Here is a 24,155-nt window from a genome sequence, read left to right on the forward strand (position 1 = left end):
TGTCGCGTTTTTGGTAGCTGCAATATGCCGGGAAAGTTCAATTTCCAGCAGTCGTGGTTAAACAGTGCTGCTTATAGGGAGTGTATTTCTCTGGATACGTCAAACTTGCATTGGGAAAACTGCAAGACATGCAGGAAAACCTTCGATGTATCATCAATGGGTGAGTCGGCCCTCAAGTCATATGAAGAGCGCAAAACACATTGTGAAACGAAAGCGACTCCGGTGCATAGTACCATGCGAAGCTACTTGATGGCAATTGCTTATGAGCAACGCATTGAGCCAGCTCCATTATAATGTCGTCGGATGTGAGCAGCCTGTGCAAAGTGCACGAGTGTGTGACCGACGCAGAGATACTGTGGACCCTGAAAATCGTAACATCACACTATTCCTACAACTCGTCATCACACACAGGGGAATTGTTCAAGAAAGTGCTCCCGGATAGCGAAATCGATAAGGAATTTTCCTGTGGTAAAAGAAAATCTGCATACGTAGTGTGCCATAGTCTGAGACAATTTTTTCTCTCGTTCCTGCAACGTGAATTAGAGCAATCTGATGGCTACAGCTTTCTGTTTGATGAGTCTTTGAATGACTGCCTGCAGAGAAAAGAGATGGACATCCATTTGCGGTACTGGAGAACAATGCCCGAGCGTGTAACCACAAGATATTATACGTCGGTGTTTATGGGACATTTGACTGCCGAAGACCTTCAGGAGAAGCTTCTGGCTGCCTTGGCAGATGTGCCACTGGCGAAAGCTGTCCAGCTGTCTATGGATGGTCCCAATGTGAACCTAAAGTGTTTTAGGGAAATGCAGGAATACTTACAGCAGAACCATCAAGTTCAGTGTTTGGACCCGGGCACTTGCGGACTGCATACAATACATAACGCTTACAGGGTGGCTGTTGTTGCCAGCAAGTCGGACATAGAGAATCTTCTTTCAAGCTCTGTGTCATTTTTCATGATGCGCCAGCGCGAAGGGAAAACTTCTCTACTGTGACAGGCCAAATGACATTTTCTCTCAACTTTGTTGCTCATCACTGGGTAGAAAATGTTGCTGTGATTGAACGTGCCATTGCGCTGTGGGGTGATATGAAAAGGTACGTGGAATGTGCAAAAAAAGAAAGGGGTGAACTTGCCAAAGTGTGCATCATTCACACAGCTCTGCTAATTTTGCCAGGATCCACTGCTGTTGGCCAAACTGAACTTTGCTCCCGGCATCGCGATGATTCTGAAATCATTCCTCCCGGAATACCAAATGGACAAACCACTGATGTTCTTTTTAAAAAGATATGTGGAGTGTCTCGTGAGGAAACTTCTCACGAGATTCATGAAGTGCTCAGTGCTGTCAGCTTCCACAGGAATTGTCGCCTTGCTCAAAATGGATCTCGTAAACCCAAATAACCATGTATCCTCGAAGAAAGTTGACACTGGGCATGCAGCTGAAAAAAATGGTCAAAGCCGCAAAGGTGAGCGCCATGGACGTATTTGCCTTCAGGAAGGAATGCAAACAGTTCTTTATCAGTACTACCAAGAAAATTCTGCAAAAGAGGCCGCTGAAATACCATCTAGTTAGGAGCCTGTCTTCGCTAGACCCTTGCCAAATGACCTTAAAGCCAGATGAGTGCCTCACAGGCTTCAGGATAGTTTTAGGCGCGCTCATTGCAGTTAGACGATTGGGTGAGCATGAGTGCGATTCTGTCCTAGGCGAATACACAGAACTTCTGCAAAAGAAGAAACACAACCTGCGGCAGTTTGACAAACTCTTTTAGCCTAGACGATTTCTACCTTGATCTCTTGAAGGTTGACTCATCCAATAAGCACTTGTGGAAAGTTGTCCGACTTCTCGTCTTGAGCCACGGGCAGGCAACTGCTGAAAGAGGCTTCAGCATGAACCGCCAGGTCTCTGTCAAAAACTTGAAGATATCATATGTGTCGCAGCGAATCGTTTACAATGCAGTAAGCAAGGCTGGTGGCATCCTGAACATTGAATAACGAAGGAGTTGCATAGTTCTGTCTTGGCCGCACACAACCGCTATAGAGCCTACTTGGAGAATAAAAAAAAAGAAGTGATCGAGCAGTCAAACGCACCAAAGAGAAGCCACATTGAAGAAGAAATGCACGGCATGAAGACGAAGAGGAGGAGGCTGGAGGCAACCATTGCCGATTTAACAGCTTGTGCTGACAACTACGCTGAGCGCGCAGAAGCTACAAGCGACATCACCTTCATTGTGAAGTCCAACAGTTTGGGAAAAACGGCAAAAGAAAAGACTCTGGAGCTTGCCGAAATGGATGACAAGTTGAAGAGAAAGCTTCATGAACTTAATCTTGAGTTCACTGTTTGAGAATGGGCCTCTTTTTGTGGATGTGTGCAATACGTCTAGATTGCGAAATTAATTAGCTTAAGCAAACCGGCAAAAGGAATGTTGACACCTGCAGAAAGCAATGCAGTGAGACCAACAATAAACAAAAAGTGAGCTGAGAAAAGAAGCTGTGAAAACTTTTTAGTTAGCTATTGATTGTGGAAAATGTGCCTACTTTTGCTTGTGTATTTGCCTGTAAGATGCCTGTATTTGCTTGTAAAAGATGTGCTTCCTTGCATGTTGTGGTCTTTTTCTATGATCTCAGAAAATCTTTTGAAGTTCTTGAATATTCTTTGTTAGGGCCTTGAGTCCTTAAAGACCCTTGAATTTTTTCGTTCATCGTGGCTATGAACCCTGCCTGGGCTCCTGCTGGTTTGGCCCCACAGTAAAGGTAAGCTGAAGCACGCCTGGGCTACTACACTATACTATACTATAACATGTGTTGTCGGTACGGTCTACAGGCCACATATGCGCAGTAGTTCGCGTGAGCCACTTTCTTTTAGTCGCATATATGCAAGGAGGTGCTGCTGTGCGCAATTGTTTGTGGTCGCATATGTCGCTGGGAGCTGTTACTCACTATTAATACTCTGTAGCGTGCATAAAGTATGCAGAAAGCTTGCAAGAGATTTGCTGAAGAGAAAGCGGCGCGGGCGATGAAAAAATCCTTTTAACTTCTTCATTCTGTGTGCACCAGGCAGGAGTGTTCTCCAACCAGCCCATCTGTTGTTGCGCAGTCCTTGTCCTTGTGCGAACGGTTTGAAATTGTACCTTGTGTCAACGTGAACGAAATTGTTCAGAAACCTGACTCGTCAGAATCTGGCGCACTTTTAGAAGACACCATGTTTTGTGAGCGCGATTACGCTGGGCGATGGTGATTCGGTGCGAACGGCTTTCCACTTCGTGAGTCCAGTCCCAATTCACTTAAGTTTTCAAGATTCCCTGCATCTATAGGCAGTTGAAAACAACATTAAAAGGAAGGTCATTACCGTCCTACCGAAGCTTCTGAAGTCCCAAGAAGACCTTTCTAAACTGGACCTTCCCGGCGACACGCGTACCCTGTGTTCTGCTCACGAGCCGAGGGACAAGGCAGACTACCGGCAAGGCGGAAACCAAAACAATGTTTATTGCCACTTCCTAAAGCCTGTTATATACATGGTCTTTTCAGATTGCAGCGCCACCTTATACACAGGTGGCGACCATCCCTCCTTTTCACTTATTATGGGACACGTCCCTACAAGTCCAACCGTCGCGGTGGTCTCACTGTACAACCACTGTGAGTCTGTGTCACCGTTTCCTGCGGCGTTACTTCTGGCTGCGTTGGATCTTCTTGAGGTGCTGCAGGCTGCATATCTCGGGAGGGACAGGCAGAGAAGCTGCCAGTTGAGCTGGGGTTGCTTCCGATGAAGTACTAGGTGTCGACGATTACTCTGAAGGACGCCTCTGGGGGTCTGAACACAGTAGGACCGCGGACCCTGAGCCTGCGAGAGTACCTCACCATTGCAGTGTGTGTCAGTGACCCATGCATAATCTCTAGGACTCAGAGGGGCCAATTGGCTTGAAGCATGACAGCGATTGTAGTTCATCGCTTGCCGTCCTTGTTCCACGAGTCCTTTTCCCTGAAACTTGTGTGGCATGGTAACAACGGCACCGGTTGTTCCGGCAGTTTCGGGAGACGAGTTTGTAATTGCCTTCCCATCAGGGCTTGAGCTGGGGAAATGCCGTTGGGAGCGGGCATGTCACGGTACGACAGTAAGGCAACGTGGGGATCAGGACCTTTAAATAGCAACTCTTTCACTGTGCGCACCATACGCTCTGCCTCCATTGCTCTGGAGGTACCTCGGGCTGTTGGTCTTGTAACGGAAGCCGTATGACCGCACAAACTCGGCGAACTCGGGCACGGACTGCGGTCCGTTGTCAGTCCGGACAATGTCCTGTATGCCAAAACGGGCAATACAACTCTTGATCGCCGTGATTTCTGCTGGTGCCGTGGTGGACCCCAAGGAGACTACTTGGGGAAACCTGGATTCACAATCAACGATCGGGATGTAATCGCGCCCTCTAAGTTGAAACAGATCGATTCCAAGGTGCTGTCATGGTCTGCGTTGTCCACTGCCATAGACAACATAGGCTCAGAACGCTGAACTCGAGTCTCAGCGCTTATGGCACATTGTGTCACCATATGCTCAACATGCTTGTTACAGTTAGGCCATTAAACAGACTCACTGGCTTGTTCTTGGCAGCGGCGCACTCCCTGATGCCTCGTGCAATAGGGCAAGAATGTCCTGGCGCAAGGCTAAAGGAATGACAAGTCGTCGGTCCAGCAGAAGGATGCCGTCGCATATGCTCAATCTGTCCCTCTCCTTCCAAAATGGAGTGATCTGCAGAGGCACCTTGTTTTTGTCTGGCCATCCTTTGGTGCAATACATGACTGCAGAGCAGACTCCATCTTGGGCTTGGTGTATACGGACATCTTCGAGCCGTCTTGCTACAGGAGGCGGTAATTCCTAGAACACTTCGCTGACAAACAACTCCAGGGTGTCTACTATGCGAGTGAAATCAGAGGGAGCTCGTGACAGAGTGTCTGCTGCAGCTAAGTGCTTTCCAGGCACATATTTCACCATGTACTGATATGACATCAGCTTTATCCGCATTCGTTCCATACAAGGCAGCACGAGTTCTAGGTCTTTGTTATCCAAAAGGGTGGCCAGAGGAAGGTGATCTGTCTACCTCGAAGTTTAGGCCGCAAAGTAACTGGTCGTACCGTGAAATGGCCCAAGTCACCGCGAGACCTTCCTTTTCTGTTTGACTATAACGTGCTTCCATCGGAGTAGGCACCCTTGAAGCATACACTAGAGCCCGTCAAGTACCTTCAGGCTGGCCCTGTAGCAGTACAGCTCCCAGAATGCAGGAGCTGGAATCTGCGGATACTAGTGTGGAGCAAGAATCGTATTTTGCCATGCACGTGTCGGAGCTCAACAGCAACTTGAGGCGTGATAAGGCCTTTTCTTGACTGGGACCCCAAGTCCAGGTACTGTTCTTGTTTAGGAAGGAACAAATGGGCTCATAACGTCGGATAAGGGAAGTATAAACCATGCGAGGTGATTGGTCATTCCCAGCAATCGTCGTACTCCGCTGACGTCGGTCGGTGGTGGCAGATCTCTGACAGCGTTCACCTTGTCCAGGTGAAGGTGACCCGAAACACACTTTTTTTCGTTAAGGGTAACACCCTGCTCCTCCAGGCAAGCTAGGACTGCAGCTAGATGCTCGTCGTGCTCTTGACGATCTTTCCCGAAGATTAGAATGTCATCAATCAGGTTCACAACTCGAGGCAAGCGCTCAAGAACCCTCGACATTAACTGATGGAAACAGTACTCTGGTGCCGTGGCTATACCAAAAGGGAGTCTCTTGTAACAGTACTGGCCGAACAGCGTTATAAATGTTGTGAGTTCCTTGCTGTCCGCGCTAAGCTTCACCTGATAGAAACTATCACGTGCATCCAACTTGGAGAATACTCGCGCTCCACCCAATTGGCCGAGGATCTGTTCCCCCGTCGGCAAGATGAAGCGCTCCCTTTCGATGACTTTGTTCAGCTTCGTCAGATCGACGCAGATTCTGTAGATGCCCGAGATTTGTGCACAACTACAAGCTCGAAGCACCACTCAGTTGGCGTCTCTACCTTCCTTATGACGTCCTGCGACTCCAGGTAGTCTAGCTCTTGACAATGTCATTTAAATTAATTGGAATCCGCCTTGGGGAGCTCAAGGAATATGGTGAAAGGGCCGGGTTTAACGCGAATGCGATATTCGGCTTGCCGAAATTTTCCCAGCCCTTGGAAAATCTTGGCTGTGGGGGAACGAACGCAGTCGGCAGAATCCAGGAAGTGAACAACACCAAGGGCTTCAATTGCAGGTGAGAGCGCTGGCGTTCAACCACCTACAAGGTCTGCACTGTGGACTTAACACCCGACTGTAAGGTTCCTTTAAAGGTACCATGAACGTGCAGACTCTGTTCACCAGGGCCCAAGACTTCCCCTTCAACATCATCCAGCAACCGCGGTCGGAGCGCCAGAGTCTATCTTAAACTCGGCTGGGTGCCCATTCACTAGTACTATGTCTATGTACCTTGCTCGTCGTGAATCCACGTTGTGAAGTTCAATGGAATCCAGTAGCTCATTTCTGTTCCTCATGCACATTTCAACATGTCCTAGCTTTCTATAGTAGTGGCAAACTGATTTTCTGGCTGGGCAGTCTTTTCGAGAGTGATGCTGTCATCCACAAAAGCCACACGATCACCTAGCCGGGTGCTCAGACTGGTTGCGGAAACATGGTGAAGGGGTGGGCATATAGTTTCGCCGAGCCGACTCAATATATATATATAGTTTCGGCAAGAGTGTTATCCATAGTCAATCTAGTGCATGATAACCGCGCTTTTTCTGCGTCCTTGTCTATGCAAGCTTGGCTCAGTGCTTCCTCAGCGGCAAGTTTTGTGCACCGGCACAATTGATCAGACAGTTTCTCGTTACGCACGCATACGACAAATCTGTCGCAAACGGGAGTCCTTGACGAGTGGACTGTTATAGCTACAGCGCTTTACCAGGTTGCGTAATGCCGAAAAAAAGTCATGCAGAAGAAAAAGACGACTTTCGTATATCTCATTTACTGGATGCACGAAGTGCGAATCCAAGTTTTCTTTGACGGCAGCAAAATAAAGCACCTCCGGTGTTGACACCCCCAGGATGAAAGAATGGTTCTGGCTTGCGGTCCCATACAGTAAAGAAGTGTCCGTACTGGGCCTCGTCGCTGGCACTGTGGAGGCCGGCCACGAAAGCGTAATCCTTGAATGTCAAAATCCACGTTGGCTATTCTCCCAGGTTTGAAAATGTGAAGTTCTCTGGTGGGCGCAGACCAGATGCGCCAGCATGAACAATGTGCACTTTTGGTTAGGTAGTCTTGGTGGGGGTGGATTCCATGTCAGGGATGTCAGTGTTAACGGTGGGATCCCACTTCTGACACCATGTTCTGCACATGAGCCGAGGGACGAGGCGGACTACCGGCAAGGCAGAAACGAAAACAAAGTTTATTCCCAATCCCCAAAGCCCCTTATATGCCTGATCCTTTCAGATTAATCGTAGCACCACCTTATATACACAGGTGGCGACCTCTACATTCTCCTGAGAACACCGTGTACGGTTAGCAAATACCCGGTAACCGCTCTGAAGCCAGGTGAATGTTATTACGGTGTTGCTGCAGGATTGCGGCACTTTCCGAGAGCCGTGAAACAGTTCCCACGCATTGTTAGACTTACATTGAATGTGGATGGCTTACCGCTTGCAATGAGTTCCAAAATGCAACTGTGGTCAATTCAGTGCCAGGTCAGCAACTGCGGTGCTGACACCTCACCATTTGTAATTGGTGCTTATGCAGGGCTTTCAAAGCCACTTTCTTCAAATGACTTCCTAAGACCTTTCGTTGACGAAATGCAGTATCTGTTAACACATGGGCTCGTTGTCGATAACGAAAAGATTGAACTGAGTCTGAAGGCACTAGTCTGTGATGCCCCTGCATGGTCCTTCATAATGATGTCGAAAGGTCATAGTGACTACAATGGCTGTCCAAAGTGCACTGTTGAAGGCTCATACGTGGCAGACAAGGTTGTGTTTCCTGATTGAGAAGGCTCTCTGCGTACTGATGAAAGCTTCAGGAAACAACATGATCCCGAACATCACAGAGGAACGTCTATTCTCCTCGATCTGCCCTTTGATACAGTACGTGATGTTCCTCTTGACTATATGCATGCTGTCCTGTGTGCTGTGAGAAAGCTCCTTTCCTTATGGGTATCAGAACCTTTGAACGTTCGGCTCGGTCCAGTTTCTCGTCTCAAGTTCACTGAACAAAGCAGTACTTTGCGTCGACATATTCCACGTGAATTTCCATGGAAGCCACGGGGACATGATGAGCTAGATCTTTGGAAGGCAGTTGACTTCCGGCTTCTTTTGTTCTACACAGCGCCAGTTCTACTCAACCTCATTCTTCCAGATTACCTCTATGAAATTTTTTTTCCTTCTTCATGCTGCACTTTCAGTTCTCGCCAGCAAGACGTTATGTGCTTGTTATGCTGACTATGCAAAAGATCTTCACAAGCACTTTGTAAATACTTTTGCTAATTTCTATGGAAAATACAATGTGTCTTTCAATTTTCACTGCCTGTTGCACCTGCCTGACAATGTAAAGTATCATGGTGCACTGGATTACTTCAGTACGTTCCCTTTTGAAAACAACATGCGGCAACTGAAAAAGCAGCTTCGCAAGCATGGCAAACCCTTGCAGCAACTCGGAAAGTGGCTATCTGAAGCATGGTTAAGCAGTGTCAGAGAGCCTCGCAAGGAAGGCAGTGCTGCAACACCCAGTTGCCATCATGGAAATGGTCCACTTCCTTCCATGTGCTGTGTGCCGTGCTTTCAAACTGTGAAATGCTCAAATTTCACGCTGAGCTTGGACAGGCAAGACAATTGCTATATGCTGGATGAGCATATTATTATTATTATTATTATTATTATTATTATTATTATTATTATTATAAGAAACATTGCCTGCTTAAGGTCAACTCAGGAGCTCTGTATCATCGGTCAATAGTTTCTTCGAAAGGCAGACCTTTACACAGTGCCTTTTCAGTCTTCGAGGCTAGGCATATACATTGTTTCAGATCTTTCAGAACTGAAAGTGTTGCCTCTGCATAATGCTCGAAAAATGGTCCGGCTTCCATGGAAGAACCAGTTTGTGGTCGTTCCGGAGCTGCAGTCAATCTAACTTGTGTTGTCTGGAAAACAGTTTTTCGGAATTGAGACATTACTTGTGTTGTATAATAGAAACTTTGTTCCATTGTTCTCCCACAAGCCTTGGGCTACACCGAACTATCGCATATGCCAACAAATTATATAACATTTTTAGCAGTTGCCTTCACGCATGCTAACAATGCCAAGCTGTACTTTGGTGAGCATGATTGTTTTCCTAATGCAGTGAAGTTTTTGTAATTTGTTTTTCGCAATTATTTTTTCGCTGCCTTAGAGCTCTTTAAAACTTGAAGGGGCCCTGAACCACATTTTATCGAAGTGGAGAAATGTATTTGAAGTGAAAATAGGCTATTCCAGAAATACTTTGCCGCAAAAAGTACTTATACGCATTCAGCAGAAGCGGAGTTATTGGAAATCAAACACAACCTCCGCTGTGCACCCGTTCCTTCAATGCCTTGTACTGTGAAGGCTATGGCGTAGCGGGGCATGCCCATAACGCTCCGCCTCCTAAATGTCACCGTGACGCGCAGTTCAAATTTCATTTTGGATGTTAATGTAGACGCCACGACTTCCGCCTTTGGTGCCTATGATGCGCTAAACATAAGCCAAACGTGGTTGTCCTCAGCGAGTTGCAGTGCGCTTGCCAGTGGACTCGTGGCAGCAGCCCAGGGCGGTCGTGATATCTATGCCATGTAGCCGACCACAGCTTGATGTCAGCTATCGGCCAATAGCAGCCGTTTGGGGCAATTACGAAATAGCGCGGCCAATGACAAAATACAGCATCTAGAAGAGAGTGAGGACAGGGCCTTCTGTTGAAGAGAGAGCGTTTGAGAGAAAGCTGACTTCGTGATCCGTATGCGAGCTCCACACACCGCGTACGACAGCAAAACTTAGCAGAGATGTTCACAGCAGCATATGCTACCCGCGGACTAGGTTATTTCACCAAGTCCGAGGGGTGGTTCAGGGCCCCTTTTATGTACATAGAAGCATTCAAGCACATGGAAGCAAACATTCAGAGCCAGCATGACCGGCAACAATGTATGCATATTTGCATTCTATAGTCCCATGTGATAAAATTAAAAATTTTTATGTTACCTGCTGAGATTGTCAATGTGGCATTTAATACAAGTAATACTTTGGGATCTCCTAAACATGACTACTGGCTTGTAAATGCCTAAACATCCAGCACAGCTGTGTAATTGAGCCTTTACCTTACCGTCAAGGTCTCTAATTACTAAAGAAATCCTAAAGTTAGCAGCTTTGAAACCTAGGCTAATTTGGAGCAAATATTTTAAATATGCACATTCTATTGGAATGTCAGGTGATTGTAAGTTCACACTATTCACACTAAACAAACTATTCTCATAGAATAGTGTGTTTGCAGTCTTTTGCTTCGTAAATTGGGAACTTGTTCCACTGTAGAAATTTTCATTTTTATTTTTGTTCTGGAGTGGCTGTTGCAGGCAGGTAATTTTTGAGCTCACAGTCAGGTTTGTTAATTTATTATGTATCTTTCCTAATACAATATAGCACGTGTTTTGCCATATTATAGTGGTGACACCATTGAGATTTTATTACTGGTGTTAGATATGGAGCTGTTTCCTGCGCCTACTTCGAGTTCCCCCAGACCACATCGAATCGCAGCACAACTAATTGAGAAGCGCAGAAACACGGAAAACACATTCCAGAGGAGCGCTCGAGCAAACAAGTTGAAGGCCACAAGTTCACGTGCAAACAAGTTCGTACGCCGCCGGTAGCTATTCACTGCTTGACTCTTCCAGAAAGCGAGGGGATAGCCCGGCACTGTTGGGAGTAGGTGGGCCCTCGGACAATGGAGCCCAAGCGTCCCCCTTCTCCGCCTTTGAAGAGCGCATTGCAAGTCTGCAAGGCAAGACCGCAGAGAGCCGCCGGGTGTGACACTGCGACACGGGCGCCAACCATTGGCCGAAAATGGCGTCATCTGAGCGGACTCTCCCATTGGCAGAACATGACGCGACTTCCAGTCCTCGAAGGGTTTAAAAGAAGCATTCCAGAGATTCCAGAGCATTCCCTGATTGACCTCTCTCGAACTTCTTGCCGCGGGCCGCAGCGTCCGAGTTGCTGCCGGCCCGTAATGACTGTACGACTGTTACTTGACTCTCACCTCTCTGTATATAATGTAAAATAAATACTCCCAAGTTTGTTTTCATCCCGAAGTCTGTCCCCCAACCTCTACACTGGTTAGAGTTTTCGAACTTGTTCAAGCATGTGTTTTTTCAGTTGCATTATGCCATTGTTGAATTCACCAAAACTAAAGAAGTGGAAGTTGTTCCTACATGTCGGATCTCCGACGACAAGTGTTGGTGGCCAGCTCACGCGAAGCGCGAAAAGCTTACTTCAAACTTGAAAAAATCACACTCGGTGGAATCAACGTGGAAACAGTTTGATATTTCTGTCAAAGGGTTCCATCGTGTCGGCTTGAATCTTCTCGGCCCATTTCCAGAATCCATATCAGGAAACAAGTGGATTGCAGTCGCGGCGGACTATGTGACCCACTACGCCGTAACCCGTGCTCTTCCGACCAGTTGCGCAACTGATGTTGCGGACTTCCTCTTACATGATATCATTTTGATGCATGGTGCTCCACGTCAATTGCTTACAGACCGCGGCCGCACCTTTTTGGCCAAAGTCATTGAGGACATCATGTGTGCCTGCTCAATACAGCATAAATTTACCACCTCCTACCACACCCAAACGAACGGCCTCACTGAGCGTTTGAACCGCACCCTTACAGACATGCTATCCAAATACGTTTCAGACGACCACCGTGACTGGGACCTGGCTCTACCTTACATTGCCTTTGCATACAACTCTTCCCGTCTCGAAACTGGTGGCTTTCCCCCTTTTACCACTTGTATGGCCGCGAACCGACGCTACCACTGGACACTGTCTTCCGTCCGGCACAGCTTCAACTAGCGCTTATGCCCATGATGCTATCGCCCATGCTGACCATGCTCGCCAACTTGCGCGTGCTCGTCTACAAGTGTCTCAAGACAAGCAGAAACAACGCTACGACCTCCGTCACCGTGATGTCCATTTTGTGCCCGGCGCCCTCGTGTTGCTTTGGTCACGATCGCGTAAAGTCGGCCTTTGTGAAAAACTGCTTTCCTGTTACATAGGCCCATATTGCGTGATACGCAAAGTGACCGATGTCACCTATGAAATCGTTCTAGTCACGCCCACTACGTCCTCCGCTGTGACAACCAGTGACATTGTCCACGTTGCCCGGCTCAAGCCCTACAACTCTCCATGCACCTTGGATAGTTAACAGCACCGGGACGGTGCTTTCGCCGCCGGGGGGTAATATTACGATATGATCGAGCGATGCTCAAGAGACGAGCCGCCGCAAGAACGACGAAGAAGTTGGTCGGTGCCCTTGGCACGAGCGAGTGTCAGCCTGGCTGCCTGGATCCAGTGTAAATAGCGTGTAAATAGCATTGATGGTGCCCCTTTAAAGCTTTCTTGTAGTTTATGATTGCTTGCTGTGTCTAACATCTGTGAATGTGTCCCATGTTTTTTCCATCTGTGCAAGAGAGCTGTGTGGGTACAGCAGTGCCATTCAGGTTCTATGAGCCAAATCCAGTACCTGTGCAATTGTTATTACTGTAGTGCTTGTGCAGTTTGCAAGTGTTCTTATCAGTAAGAGTAGGTTGTCATTAAGGGGGGACATGGCATCTGGTGGTTTCTTAATTTATTTATTAAGCAGATTCAACCTAAATACACAGATACATGTATTGTGCTGATTTTAAAGATGCAATTACTTTATTGTGGCTTAAGTAATTAATGAGATAACTAAATGTTCTTTAGCATGTTTTGTTGAAACGATAGATAAAGATATACTGGCCAGAAAGTTATACATTCTGCTTTCCACTCGTGTAATAAATGTAAGGATTGCAGTGCTGCAAGCAGTTTTCCAATCCAACAACAAATCGCAATTTAGCAGCTCATTGAAGTTCAGTGTTTACAGCACAGCTACTAATAAAATGAAAAGAAAGCAAACGAAAAATTACGGAGGTAGACAAATAAGAATGCTTGCAGCACTTCAAGCTTTATTCATTTAGCTGCCTGTAGCAAAATAAAATTACAGCTGCAGCTGTTCTACAGATCGAGGTAGTGTTGCTCTGAACTGGCAAGGTGAGTAAAAAGCTTGTTTTGAGAAAATCAAGAAAAACGAAAACAGCTCGATTTATTCAATTATACCATAAAATCTTTACGCGTAACCAGCTGTAACTGGTTGGTATCTCTATGGCACATAGTTTGAGAATTGTTGCCTGTGTGGTGTTTTTTGAGGGCTTGATGAATGTTTTCAGCTGATGCACGCTTTCGAGCTGAAGCTTAATTTCAATTGCTGCTCATCATTTTTTCAGTCATGCGATCACTGCATAATGAGCTGGGGTTGAGGCTTTGATGTTCCCTGCATTAAACTTCAGCACTGCCTCCGCCACAGCTGCCTGTATGGTGAAAAGAGGCATGGCGATCTTTTGGTGCAAGAGACCAGATAACCGAGTGGAGGCTATCGTTGCTGTTTTGGGTCTTTCCCTTCTGGCACCTCTCAAGCAACTTGTCACTCAAACGCTCGTAAATAGGCAGCAATGCCTGGCAAACATGAAGGGGCAGGTTGCGAGAATGTTTTGGTGCTGGCTCGCCCCTAGCCTCTGCGGCATTTTGACAGCACCACAAGTTGGGGCCCATTGGGCAAAATGTGTGGTTTGATTCAAGGTCATTGGAGGTGATATGATAGTAATACCCCTGCCACAGGGGCACAGAAAATGACATTAACTGGCTAATGCCTTAAACTTTAATGTCATTCTTTGGGTGCCACATGGACATGCTTAATGCCATATTCGCGACGTAGTGCGTTCTCATAACTCACTTTGCCGTCAAATGCGTACTCTCGTTCCCAATGTCTCAATATTCCGACGTGACTATGCGAATTATTAGTGAAGAACAATTAATATATCATTCACTTTTGTTCAAAGAGAGCTCTTTTTCCGCGGCATAGTGCGTTCTTACAATTATTACAGCTCACTTGGCCATCGAATGCATACTCTTGTTTCCAATGTTCCCGCCGTGGCCGTGGTGACCACATTTTGACGCTATTAAACAAACTTGTAGATGAAAACTAATATATTCTTCACTTTATTGAAAAAGGAGCTCTTTATTTTTATAGAGATCAGCAGGCAATTTTGCCGCTACGAAAAAAGTCGTTTTTTATAGGCTTGTTTTAAATCCAGACAAATCCAGGAAAAAGCAAAGCAAGAGCACAACGTTTGAACACATTGTCCTCTCGAGCAACACGATTCGTGTAGTCGTTCACGGGCGTTTTTTTTTTGTGTGTGTGTGAAAATGGATGGAAACAAGGACCGCGCCAACTGGACCGACAGTGAGACTGAAGCACTCAAACTTATGGGAGGAAAACCTCGGCCAATTACGAAGCCACAAACGAAATGGAAAAGTGCATGAGGCCATAAGAGTAACCCTAGCAGAGCTAGGTATAAATAAAACTAAAATGCAGGTGCATTCAAAGATAGAAAATCTGCGGTAGAAATACAGGTAATTTATTTCTTTGCAAACTTGCTTCATGTGTTTGCACTAATGACGCATTGTAATCTGCCTGTCAATGCCATTAAGTGTATTTGCCTTTTGTGTGCGTGTGCTAGTGTTTCGCTAGCTTTGAATCGTACTGCTAAAGTGTGATAATAGTGAAAGCAAGTAGCAGCGCTTGCATCAACCATGCATGCCCGCATGCCCTGCTTGGACGGTTATTATTATTATTGATTCTGTTATTGACAAATCCATTGTGTGACATGCGCCAACTACCCCAACAGCAAGCACTATGGGCACGTTGCAAGTGCTAGGCGGCGCCCTGTCTTTCCGACCCCTAGCGCCATCTGACGAATAGTTGCGCGAATGCGGTAGGATGACTCACGGCGTCAGCAGCGCGCGCTGCGTGTTTGGCGCCCTGTCAAACGGTAGCGATGGCGCGAAACAGCGTGCCGATATTAATTTTAGCCGGGTTTCGGGAATTACAAGATCTCCACAGCTTTTCCCATTAAAAGAATTTACAGAAAGGAAGTCGTCTAATTGAAGTGGGGCACGTCTATGACGTGAGGGAAGTGTTGAACTCGGGCTGATCGGAAGTGACTGCTAGGTGTATTCCGCAAACGAAAAATAACGCACCAGCGAGATGCGTGAAGCTCAGCGTAAGTTACTTCGTTATATAGTCTACGGTGTGGACGCATGAAATTATAGGCGACATTGATTCTTGAAGATCGGCGACAGCAGACAAATCCTAGCGGAGAGCTGCGATTGCCGTGCTGGCATCGCAGGGAAGTGCAAGGACGCCGCGGTAGTTTCCCTGTACATACAGGACGGCAAATACGAATCCAAAACATCTCATCCAAGAACGTGGGGCGTACGAACGACTCGTAAGACCTACCCGAAGTATTGTAACGTTGCTCTCCCCAAACACAAAAAAAAGGGGGAGGAGCTTACCAGTTGTGTTAGATTACGCTGGGAAAATATTTTCGCCCAAGTTACTGGAAGTGCGATACTTTTATGTTGCGATTTTCCAGTGCGTGCAAAGGAGGTTCCAATAAACCACGCCGTCAAAAATTTTGATCTCAACTGCCCCTTAGTTGATATGCTGGGCGCAGAAGGGTGTATGCCAGCTCAGAGAGCTGCAACCCCTCCTCAAATCTCTCAGCAAGCCCTATAGCGCTCTTTGAATGGGAGAGGATTGGGAAAGAGTTCCACTGCTTTACTGCGGTACAGTGTGGGAACAGACTACTTTGTTTGCTGCATATCCTGGTACGCACTGCAGGTGTCCCGTTGCTGCCATCATTGCTGTAAAAGCAAAGAATTCAGCGTTAACGCGCTTGGCATAACGCCGGAACATAAAACAGCTTATGCCGTCGGAGGAGCGCTATCCAGTGTTGACGCCGTTCTGCTTTATACGGTCGGCTTGGAAACCTGTAAAACTTTGTTCCTCCTGAGTTGGTGTACGTGCTGTTGCAGCCCACTATGCAACAGCTCGTGTTGCACTTCGCCATTGCTCAGAAAAGGCAACAGCTACGCGCGAAACAGAGCGCAGACAGGCTTTCCGAACGCAAGCGCGCCGGTCGTATCCTGCCGGTTCCGCGCGCGCCGCCGCGAGGGGCGCCCTTGTAGGCGCGGGAACTACGTTCGCAACCTGCCTATTAGAGAATTTAGACGTTAAGCCACCAGTTGATTCAAAACCACTAGAATATAGTGCCGTTTTAATGTTGGTGTGGGATTAATGACATCTTGCGGTTGCAGGAGACCCAGAAGACCACTGGCCAGGGAGGGATCCCATAGAAATGCTATTGGAAAATTTATAGTTTCCTGGGATCCCTTCCATCAAACAACTTGGAGTTGGTGGTGGAGAGCAGCTACCAGGCACCAACTGTTAGAGAAGTGAGTGCATGAATAGCTATGTCAATTTTTACATGCATGCACAGGAAAACTTCTCGAGAACGTTTCAATTTATGCAATATTTGTGTTATTTTTACTTTCATGCTAACAAAGTTGTGTTCTCTGATGTCAGTGATTTCTGCTTTCACGACACTTTGCAGATGATTCGAGGCATGGAAACCGGCAATTCCGTGCCTGCTGACGATGTGGCTAGCTTGTATGATATCGACTGGGTTACAACAGATGATGAGCCACCCACAATATTGGAGCCACCATCAAGCTGCCCCTCATCACCGATGATAGCACTACACAGCAGTGAAGTGCTCAGCACACCAGGACGGCAGCCAACAGGAGCAAAGCGCAAGCGCTGTGCTGCCAGCAGCGCTTCCAGTGAAATACGGGAACTTATGTCAGAGGAGCGAGCTCTAAGAGCCATGTTGGGGCAATCCATTAAAGATGAGGAGTGCCACGAGCGGGAGCTTCGGTTGCAGGTAGGTACGAAAAGAGAGCAAGAGCTCATCAACATAATGAGCTCGTTTTCCTCGTTTAAAAAATAACAGGTGTAGAGATGTATTTTTCTATAAGTGCGATATTTTTCAATGATTTTTTTATACTGCAGTGCAATGAAATGTGATATTCTTTTATTAAAGTGTTATAATTTTCATTTTTAAACTGTATGTGAAATAAAATTGTGATATTTTTTATTGGTGTGATGTTTGTTAGTGATTTCATTTGCACATACAAAACAAACATGGTGCAACATTCATCACAGTAATGAATCACTGACTTCATGTTCTGTGGATGAATAAGTGCATAAAAACAAGACAATAGAAATACAGCTAGAACATTGTTTATTGCAGAACACAAGATGGCATAGAAAGGCATTTAGAGAAATTCATTCTAGCCTGGCAGGAGAACAAGGATTCATGATAGAGTCGTGTTCTAGAAACTCAGCATTATGCGATTGTTCACCGATTTTCTTTAAAGAAATATTTTGCTAGAGCAGCCTGAACAGCACGTTTATTGCTGGCTTGAACTTGTGTGGTGTGCTGCGGCTGCTCATACAGCACATCTGTCGCAGCTCGTTCATTCTCCCACTGCAATTCTATGTGGTCTCTTAACCCCTCACAAACATTGTGGAGCACACAGCATGCATTGACCACCATTGTCGCTGTAGGAATGGTGCATTCCATGCACTTTAAGGTGAAGCGAAACCTAGCCTTCAAACGGCCAAAAGCGTTTTCATCAATCCGTCTTGTTTTGGAAAGGTTGTAATTTAACGCACCCTCGGGTGTGCCAGGTGAAGCATTTGCGTATGGTTTCTGCAGATTTGCGCTGAGGGCAAATGCCTGGTCGCAGAGAACGATAGGCGGCACCTGCACTCTTTCAATCGGAGCTGTTGGCCCATTGAGAAGTTCGCTTTCGATGAGTGCGCACAAGCTTGAGCGGTTGTACACATACGAGTCATGGCACCGCCCTGGTGACCCAATGTTCACATAGCGGAAGCGATAGTGGTGGTCAATTATTGCCAGATGATATACCTGCAAGAGAAACGAGACAAATTTTAATGTTGTCCAGAGGACATGGAATTGTACTGTGTTGAGCATAAATCACGGTGTAAGAGAAGGTTAGCTGAGGGAACGACACGGGTGCGGGGGGCGCTGCAAGCGCTTGATTTCGTCGGACGTGTGTTCCTGCAGCTCCGGCTTTTGAAGTGCTTTTTCCCTTTGGAACTGTGAAATTCCGCCCCCTCTGGCCGTTCCTCGTAGCCAGTCCACCTGTGGCACCGAACCGAGCCATCGAGGGCCCCCGGGATGCTCCGGGGGGCAAAACAGCGTCGCCTAAAGTGAGTCAGAGTGCTTTAGGCTTAGCCGCCTCATCGCGTGAACAGCGATCCCGCCAAGGCGCAATAACGACGCGCAAGAAAGAGCAGCTGCGGCAGCAGTTGGCTGTGGAGATCATGGCGACTACTCCTGCTGCTGAGTCGGTTACCGCCACCAACGAAGAGTCGATGGAAGACGAGGTAGGGGACCTGCGAACACAGGCGTCTCTGTGCAACGCTGCATCACCGGGCGCGTCTCCAGTGCTTGCCTCGTCAGTTGCTACTGTCCAGAAGCGTCCGTGTCTGCTGAATCCAGACGCTCTCCCGGAACGCCCGTCTAACAGCCCCCCTGCATCGTACAAAGTTGCCATCCGTCCAAAGGAAGGCTACAACATAGAAGACATCCCTACAACGACCCTTCAGAAAACGCTCGCTTCTTGCGTCACCGCGACGGGCTTCTCAGGCTACACATATCACCGGGCCTCCAACACGGTGTCGGTGTGGGTGCCGTCCTTAGAGAAAGTGTGTGCCCTGTGCACATTGACAGCAATCACCCTTCCCAGTGGACGCGTCTTGCCCGTTCAAGCATACCTGCTCTCTGGCACGGACATCTCTCGCTACGTGGTAACAGGGGTCGATCCCGACGAACCGCCGGAAACTCTACGTGATACTTTGACTTGTGACACTCATCATGTGCTGCTAGCCCGCTACCTAGGCCGTGGTCGCACATGCCTGGTAACAGTTTCAGGACCCGCTACCCCACCCAAACGGTTTATCTACAATGGGTGCGTCCTTCGACCTCGTTCATACCGCCCAAGCGTAGTATACTGTTACCAGTGCTTACAACAAGGCCACATGCGTGCATCGTGCCCTAACCCGGCTCCGGTGCAGACAAATGAGCCAATCACCTCCCAAGCATTCCGATGTGGTCTATGCAAATCCAATGACCATTCAATAACGGATCGCGCTTGCCCAACGAAACGTAAGGCTCAGAAAAGTAAACGCGGCGTTCGCACTTTTCGCCCTACTCCACATACCCAGGACCTGTTGGTGTCTCCCAACCGCTTCGCTTTGCTAACAGAAGAGGGTGAAGCCATCGAGGAAGACGACCCTTCATCATCTAAGGGGGTATCTACTCCTCAGGCAACTTACAGCGATGTTACTAGCCGGACTCGTCACAGGCATCGTGCGTCTACAACGGCCCAGGAGGAACTTCAAAAGGAATTGGGTGACATCGATCGCAACATCGAAAAATTGCAAACGGAACTATCCAAACTCAACTCTCGCCGCAACCGCCTTGTCACTGCGAACACTTCGTCGACAACAAATAGGTCATCGGCGGCACAACCGCCTCATAAATGTCATTCACCAGTGCCGGCGTCAGGTATTGCGTCTGTGCGTGAACCTGCGCCTAAACTCGCCTCCGACCCGGCATCGCTTCTGCGTTATGTTGTGCAACAGTTACAGGCCCTAACTGCCACTCTTGCGGAGCACTTATTACGATGGCTGCCACAATGGCCTCCAACCCGCCTTCATATGTAATTCAATGGAACTGTCGGGGTCTCGCTAACAAGGTTGGCGAGCTCCGAGAACGCATACGCTTGGGCTCACTTCGAGCTTGGGCGTTCCTCCTGCAGGAGCAGAACTCTCTTCCTCGAATCTCGGGGTTTACTAGCTACGCAACACCTTCCATCCCAGATCGCCGTGCGTGCCGGTCAGGTGATAAACCAGGCAAAGCAGCTATATATGTTCGTACCTCCCTCGTTCAGACGGCTATACCTATGGTGACATGGTGCACTGCGTGGCAAGAGGTCGTGGCTGTAAAGGTGCAACTCTCTCAGTGTGCTGTTGTGCTTGTGTAGTGTTATGTGCGTCCTCACTCGGGACAGGCGCCCCGTCTTCGTCTAGGGTGGATCGCCTGGCTTCGTCGGCATCATCCTGGCTGTCCTATTCTCATCGTCGGTGATTTCAATGCTCTTCACCGTGAGTGGGGGTACTATGTGTCTAGTGAACGTGGACGTCTCATCCTTGATACTCTCACCCAGAACAACTTTAATCTGATTAATGACGTATCCATGCCTACACGACGTTGCACCCACCCACGAATGCCACCGTATTCACCGGACCTGGCCTGGTGGTTGGGCCATCAGACAGTTACCTGGCATCGGGAACCGGACTGCTGGGGGAGTGATCACCATCCCATTCGGCTCGGCTTAGCCCCTCAGAAAACCGACCGCCTCCGTCGCCAATGTAGGGTGATCGAGTGGGACACGTTTCGTGCTTCGTTATCAAGGGACGCTCTTGCCCCTCTATGCGACCCCATCCCAATGTTACAATCGGCGGTCAAAACAGCCACTTTAACGTCATGGGTCGAGGAATCTCGTCCGGCGCCAGATCTTCGACTCCTACAGCTTTGGGCACAGCGTCGCCAAGCAGAGGTTCATGCCAGCCGACACCCAGATTCCGTGGAGGCTCAACTCCGCCACCGTCAGCTGACAGCTGCAGCTAGACGCCACGAACGTCGCCTTTCACGTCAACGCTGGTTGGCCTGGGGTTCTTCGCTAGGTCGAACCACCAGCGCCGCCTCAATTTGGAGAACATTCCGAGCAATGGAAGTTGGTGGACGCTCTCCTGACCCGGGTTCCAGCGCGTGCCTCGCGTCTGGCAAAACCGCAGACGCCTTTGCATTTAACATAGCGCAGGCATTATTTCCCGGTTATGATACGCAGCCACTTGTGGTCTCCGCCCCATTTACGCTTACGCCGAGTGCAGGGGCACTCCCATCAGCTCACGCTATCGCTGGGATGCAGTCTCCGTTCACGGTGGCTGAATTTCTCGCTGCAATAGACCAAGCCAAATTGAAGACTGCCCCGGGTCCTGACGGCGTGACCTATGAGGCGTTTAAAAACCTAGAAGGAGCCACCTTGAAAGATGTTCTTAGCTCGTTAAACGCTGCATGGCTGTCAGGAGAAGTACCGGAGCACTGGCTGCAAGCAGCTATAATCGCCATCCCAAAGCCCGGCAAACCTCATGACAACATATCAAATCTTCGACCAATTTCTCTTATGTGTACATTATGGAAATTGTTGGAACGCATGGTGGCTAACCGTCTGGCTAGACGTACATCACTGGTATCATCCGTCGCAAGTTGGCTTCCGCCCCCACCTTGGAGCAGAAGACGGCCTAGGTCACTTGTCCTCTATGGTTTTGATTGGTGGCCGATCTACCCGAGTGAGGTCCGTGCTCGGCATGGATGTGCACAAAGCATACGACCACGTCAGCCATGCTGCCCTCGTTGAAGTGCTACGCTGGATTCACTTACCCGCCCACATATGCAAGTTTATTCACACCTTTCTTACATCTCGTGAATTCGCCATACGCATCAACAAGGAGAATGTGGGATCCTTTCGGCCACATCGCTGTGTACCGCAAGGGTCAGTGCTGGCCCCTATACTTTTCAACATTAGCCTCCTACCCTTGGCATGGCGATTGGGCGACATTGCTGACCTGCACGCACTCATTTATGCGGATGACATCACAGTCTGGACTGTCCACCCGTCTCTCCAAATTCAAGCCACAAGGTTGCAGCTCGCTCTTACAATTACAGATCAATGGTGCTCTTTTCTGGGACTCACGTTGTCGCCTCAAAAGACGGCTCTGCTTCCGGTCGCGAATGCGCGCGGCCGCCGTGCGTTTAACACCACCCCCATCGTCCTTCTCTTGCACGGAAACAGAATTCCAATCGTCAACTCACTCCGAGTCCTCGGCCTGGACTTGTACGATTCCGGCTCCGCCGGCCCCTGGATTCGCACAGCACGTCAGAAGACATCCCAAATGCTGCACCTCATCCGTAGGATTTCTCAAAAGTCAGGTGGTGCCACAACCACCATTGCCCGCCTCCTCATACGTACTGTGCTACAGCCAAGATTGATATACCAAGCCCAGTTTCACCACATGACACGAGCAGAGTGGGACCGCTTGGAATCTATCAATCGAGCAGCAATGCGGGTTATTACGGGCCTCCCACAAATTACGCCCATTCACGCACTCCAGGCCGAAGCGCAATTAAATACGCTAGACGAACTGGTCCACCAGCGTCGCCAAGCTCGTTCCGCAAAGTGCCATAATATCCTTGAAGCTGCAGCTCTTGAGAAGTATATGGCAGACGGTTCAGTGATGCCCTGCGATTCTTGCTCGCCACGACCACCATGGCTTTATCAGCAAGTTACGGACAATCGGCCTCTGACTCGCATACACACACGATCCATTGGCCACCTTAGAGAGTCGAGTATAATAGCAAATAGCTCATCAGCTACGAGTGCAAGCTCTTCGTGCAGACATGTAGCGTATGTCGACGCTAGCGTGAGTGATGATCACGTCACCACGGCTATCGCTTGTCCTGAAGTATTGTCAGAAATCGCAACCTGCTCGTATGCTTGCTCCCCTGCCTGGCCGTCGACACAGGCGGAGCTCTTGGCAATCCGAGACGCAATATCCATCCTCTGTCCGCTGCTTCCGCCGTCTAGTAGACACATTGATATCTTCACCGATTCCTCTGCTGCCATCCGTTGTCTGCGGCGTGTTCTGAATTCCGACGTTTTGGCACAGGACATTCAGGACACAGTGGAGAAATTATCCGTTACAGTACGTGTACAATGGATACGTCGCAATGCGCATCCCACACAAGCCTTAGTGGATGCAGCGAGCCATAACAAACCTTCGCGTCCACTTCAACTGGCCCCCACCTCTCCGGAGACAAGGCTCTTCGCAGAAAAAGAACACCTTCGGCGCGCCACGCGAGCACTTCTCCCACCGTGTGGCACCGACCTCCCTGGCGGCCTAGTGCGCTGGGAAGAGGTCTTGTTACGAAGGTTACGCCTCCGTGTCGCCCTCACCCCTGCGATAACCTGGGGCCGAATCTTATAACGGTTCGGTTGGGGAACCGTTCCTTTGGCCTCACCTGATTGGCCAAAATTTTGATTACGTCACAGGTCGTCAGAGGCAGCGGGGCGGTATCGCAATTTTTGAATACGTCACGCATATGTCAATCATCTTCAAAGCGAACCAGTCGTAGGAACCGGCGAAGGGGTAGTCCGCTTTGGGTTCCGTTGCTGTGGCTTGGCTGTGGGCTTGCGACTCTGGCCGCGCGCGCCGGTCGCGCGACCCTGGAGACACGCGGGCGTCGCGCGCGCGTGCGTTGGTTGCTTCGGAGGCTATTACTTGCCTTCGTCGTCTGCTTGGCGTTGCTCTTTCGGTGTCGACCACGGCTGGAAGTGCGATACGCGTTCGAAGAAGTGACGGATAATGAGTTTGCACCACCCTTGCTGGCTTTCTAAGTAGACCTTTTGCAGGCTACGCTATCATATGGAGGAGACTCGGGTGCAAGCGTACGAGTGGCCATTCCACGCAGAGGAAGGAACATTGCGCGCTGCGGTTAATCGCCACCGGCCTGCAGCTCCCAGAGGTCGGTCAGACGTGAAGCATTCATCGGAATGGCCTAGATCTCTGCTGCCGACACTGTCCATAAAGTTGCTCTCGCAGTTACTGTGTTGGCCGGTTGAAGGGCTGGGTCAACTTTCCCGTGACCTCAGCTTCAAAGCCAATGCCAAGGAGATATTTGCATGGTGAGATCGAATTCCTAGTGCTATCACCAGAGTGAACAGCCTGCAGATCGCCGTTCAGCAGTCAGAAGGGTTCAAGCTAGGTTGGCTC

General features: G+C 48.7%; 1 protein-coding gene across 1 annotated transcript in view; it reads right to left on the reverse strand.

Annotated features, from left to right (window-relative positions):
- Positions 1-24,155, reverse strand: part of LOC126540045 (uncharacterized) — a 178,513-nt gene that overhangs the window by 19,253 nt on the left and 135,105 nt on the right. The window lies entirely within an intron of this gene.

The sequence above is a fragment of the Dermacentor andersoni genome, chromosome 2, assembly GCF_023375885.2.
Source record: "Dermacentor andersoni chromosome 2, qqDerAnde1_hic_scaffold, whole genome shotgun sequence".
Taxonomy (NCBI): Eukaryota; Metazoa; Arthropoda; class Arachnida; order Ixodida; family Ixodidae; genus Dermacentor; species Dermacentor andersoni.